The sequence below is a fragment of the Mytilus galloprovincialis genome, chromosome 11 (genome assembly GCF_965363235.1).
Source record: "Mytilus galloprovincialis chromosome 11, xbMytGall1.hap1.1, whole genome shotgun sequence".
Lineage (NCBI taxonomy): Eukaryota > Metazoa > Mollusca > Bivalvia > Mytilida > Mytilidae > Mytilus > Mytilus galloprovincialis.
This window is the reverse complement of record NC_134848.1, coordinates 40,511,188-40,515,818: the sequence shown is the minus strand read 5'-3', so window position 1 is coordinate 40,515,818 and position 4,631 is coordinate 40,511,188. Positions and strand designations below refer to the sequence as shown.

General features: G+C 32.7%; 1 long non-coding RNA gene across 1 annotated transcript; it reads left to right on the top strand.

Moving 5' to 3' along the window:
* Positions 1-790: 790 nt before the first annotated feature.
* On the top strand, positions 791-4,041 carry LOC143052183 (uncharacterized). The gene is made up of 2 exons (XR_012971023.1): positions 791-1,141; positions 2,663-4,041. It is a non-coding gene; the product is annotated as an uncharacterized LOC143052183 (long non-coding RNA).
* The last annotated feature ends 590 nt before the right edge of the window (positions 4,042-4,631 follow it).

Sequence of the window (4,631 nt, the reverse complement as noted above, 5' to 3'; positions counted from 1 at the left end):
AACACGTTCTCCAAACGTAACAAATCTGTTGTCAATCAGAAACTTCGTTTTTGCTTATATAAAGTAATGTGCTTTTTTTTTGGATGACTGTATACTTTTAACCACGCCCTCTTTATTTTGCGGTTTGTTTCTAGTATAGTTGATTGAAGTTCAAGACGATATCGAGTGGAAACTCCATTAGCTAGAAACTTATATCACTCAGGCTTCTTTTGCTACATATTCTGACATCGGCCTTGGACTTCTTTTTGACTGAGTTGTACTGATAGTAATGATGTATGTTTGATTTTTCTACATTGGCTAAACGTATAGGTTGAGATATCACTTATATATGAGATATGTTTGCGCCTGTTCCAATTCAGGAGGATCTGGCCTTTGTTAGTCTTGTGCAATTTTTATATGTTTTGGATTTTAGTATAATATCCCTGATCACTGAATTAGTACACATTTTTACGGGGCATGCTGAAACCCGCCTTTGTGTGCGGGATCATTTCACTGTGTTGAAGATCAATCAGTGGACCTCGGCTGTTTTTTGCCCTTTGATCGGGTTGTTTTCTCTTTGTCACATTCCCTATTTCCATTTTCCATTGTATGATAGGACTGTATTAATGTATGTAATAATGCCAGGACTATATAAATTCATATTTCTTATGTCAGAAAAAAATGTATAATTGATTCGAATGCATAGGTGATATTGAAGGGAAATTTAAACGATTTTACAAAAAACAATTGTGAGTAACTTGCGCAAGTTTGAGAAAGTGGAACATATCTGTTATGTGATATTTTCGTCTGATTGACCTTGCAAACCAAATCACTTATTATGAAATTTGTCGATAAGATAACGTGTCTCTGATTTATAATGATGATAAAATACAAGAAAATAAATACTTTAAAACCATATAGACCTTATGATTTGCCAAATGTATACGGATGCAAGATTGATATTTCGTTAGTATCTACATGGTCATTATTATCACTTGATATCTAACAGTTCGTACGTATAATGTCATTTTTTGTCAGATGATAGAAAATGGGCGTACTGGTAATTATAGGGCATATAAATGATAACGCAACACGGATTTATTTAGTAAGACAAAATTTAGGCTATCTAAAAGATATATAAGGATCAATTCAAATAAAACTGGTAAGAATTACAACTAGTTGACCTGTTAGCATAAACTTACAATATCATAATACACAAGCAAATTGATTAATGAATCGGTGTTTTACATTTTAGAATGGCTAAATCAAATAGTGTATTTCTAATAAATCGTATACATATGATTTTTGAAATGTTTCATATTTTTCCTAAACATGTCTACTACACAAGTAATTACAATAAAATATGGTTAAAATGAGTATGAACAAATATGACGGCTTAAGACTGGTGGCGTCTTTGCTCAACTACTATGCATTCTTGTTTCGGTACCTGTTCTTCGGTCGAGTTGTACTATGCCTATTTTACGTTTCACTCTTTATTTTCTATTCTATTCTATCCAATTTGTTAAAACGGAAATCACATCCTCCGATTACAAATAATGTAAATTTATTCTTGATTGGGAGTACAAGTTATTATTCACTTATTTTTGTCTATGCCGTGGACAACACGTTGAATCAATCGCTCTGTTGTTGTTTAAAGTTGACATAATAAACCTCAAGTCAAAATTATGTAATGTCCATTGAGATACTAACGAAATATCAATCTTGCACCCGTATACATTTGGCAAATCATAAGTCCTTTATGGTTTGAACATATTTATTTTTTTGTATGTTCTCCGCATTATAAATCAGAGACATATTCTCTGTTTTATCAAATTTCGCACGCCGTTTTATTCTGATTAACGGTTGTATTATAATAAGTGAGTTGGTTGGCAAGGTCTATCAGACGAAAATACCCCATAACAGATATGTTTTATTATCTAAAACTTGCGGAAAGAACTCTTAAACTTAAAATTGAAAATAGAAATGGGGAATGTGTCAAAGAGACAACGACCCGAACATAGAACAGACAACAGCAGAAGGTCACCAACAGGTCTTCAATGCAATGAGAAATTCCCGCACTCGGAGGCGTCCTTCAGCTGTCCCCTAAACAAATTTATATACTAGTTCAGTGATAATGACCGCCATATTATACTCCAAATTGTACACAAGAAACTAAAATTAAAAATTAAACTAAACTAACAAAGGCCAGAGGCTCCTGACAGGCGCAAACATGCGGCGGGGTTAAACATGTTTATGAGATCTCAACCCTCCCCTATACCGCTAGCCAATGCAGAAAAGTAAACGCATAACAATACTCACATTACAATTCAGTTTGCTTTTCTTATTCAAGTAAAACACTTTTTTTTAACGTAGGAAGAATAATAAATCTTTGGTGCAACTTTAGGTTTTAACATGTTTTTGTCTTGTAGTAACACGTTGACGAAGATAACCTTTGGTTTTATTTTAGGACGATGAGAAGATATAACCATATAGTTGTTCATGAAAGTCAAGCCCCATTCTAAAATGTTCATGATGTTCACAAAAAAGCTTATTATGTGTTCGTGTATGAAATGGAATCACCAAATGTAATAAATAAGATTTTATCAATGACATTTGATCAAATAAAAAGAAGAAAATTATCAATTAACATCTGTTTTAATACTTTTTTAAATCTATATTCTAGATTGGTCAATATGAGTCAGATACGTTCACCATGGCATGATATGTTTCCAAAATATCATTACAATGCCATCAAACGTATCCAAAAAATAAGGTCACGAAGAGACAAGAAATATCCAGTTCCCGACGTAGAAGATGAGGACAATGGCCTTTGGCAGGTAATACGAATTTCGAATACAGAATTTATCTACAAGGGTGAAATAAAACTACAAGATATACTATATAGACTTCAGTACTTAGCACATTTCAATGAAAGTAAAACTGAAAGAAATCCAGAATGTACCATAACGATGAATATTCTTGGCGCAGATACTAAATTTCGACTTGTGGAGTCTAAATTGTCTCCAAATAACCAACGTGGATGGCAGATTCTTGTATATTATGGCGACGATTCCTATCCAAAAAAATATGAGAACATTATGGATAGTTTGAATACAGTAGATTCTGGAAAACTTGCGAAAGCTATCTTAAGAGCACTGGAAACCTCTTTGGACACCCAGGAGATGTTTGAGCTAGAGGGATATCCTCCTAGTCATGTTAATAACGTAAGGATGTTCATTTTGCTTACTCATATAGCGGAAGCAGCTGTACCATCAGTTCAAGTATTAAAGCAATATTTAGATCTTGTTAAAAGTCATGATGGAAATACAGAGATTAAACCTAAACATGGTCGTACACCAATGATGGATAAAATAGTTAGAGCTAAATTAAGAAAAATTGCTAATGCTCCTACATTTTCAAGTGAGTTTTCGAAAGATGCTTTTCCAAGCCAAGAAAAGGGAGGGACAGAAATGTCAAGGCAGAATGTACTAAAAGGCAATGAAACCGATTTTTTAAGCGATATTGCAGATGAAGCCGTTCCTTTAGGAAATATTGAAGATGAAACCGATCATTCCAGCTCTATTCAAGATGTAACCGATCCTTTAAGCGATATTGAAGATGATGCCGGACCGTCAAATGATGATGATGATTTGGCGAATTCATTTGGTAAAATGAATGTCATTGCTTCTGACAATAATTAGTTTGCATTTGAATAAACTTTTTGTTACGTAATAAACTAGTATATGGATAGTGTACTTATTGTTATATAATAATCAATGAGAATAAATCAATTGTACCAACTTACAATTACACGCTCTTCTAATCTATTGTTTTAAGGTGATACATTGTATATCTGTAAAAATCAGCTGAACGTTTTAATCACGTTCTGTTGTTATGGAAATATTAAGCTTTTCAATGATCAAAAGTTATGTTTGTCAAACTGCTATATATCCAATGATTTGTTTTCCGATAAATTTTGTGGTTCAAGTATTTTGATATTTTTTTAATTTTTGTCAAAGGGTCACAGTAAATATTTAGTCAAAATTAAACGAGTCAAATTAATTTTAGGGAAGTTTTTTTTGGTACCACTTTAACAACTATTAAAGCTTAAAATTAAAAACAAAATCTGCTACTTTATCAAAATGTTCTGCGTAAAGACTCCAAACATTTTAAAAATTTAAACTACAATTATAAAAAGAAGATGAATTAAAACGTTTCCAACCAAAAAATAGATTCTTCATTCGAATTTTGCATAAAAATGCCTTCTGTTGTTGTTTTTTTTTAATTTCTACAACATCAACGACGTGATCTTGATATATCATATCTTTCTTTAAAATGTACGTCCAAAACACTGCAGACGTCCATTTAGGGACAATCAATGTACCACTTGCCTTGCAAGATATACCATGTTTAAATACTTTTACAACCAAATTGATTGGAGGAAAAAGCAAATTGTTCTCTTGAGACCAGTCTTGTGTAAAAGCGTCGATAGCTTCAACAGTAGCATTCCAAACAAGGAATTGTAACGAGGTGACTTAGTATTATAATGGCTAGCAAAGCGATCGATCGTAGGTGGACCCCACATTTCATCTATTAAATTTAAAAATTCGAAGAACACCTCAATCTGCATGATCAACCATTTTGCTAGCATA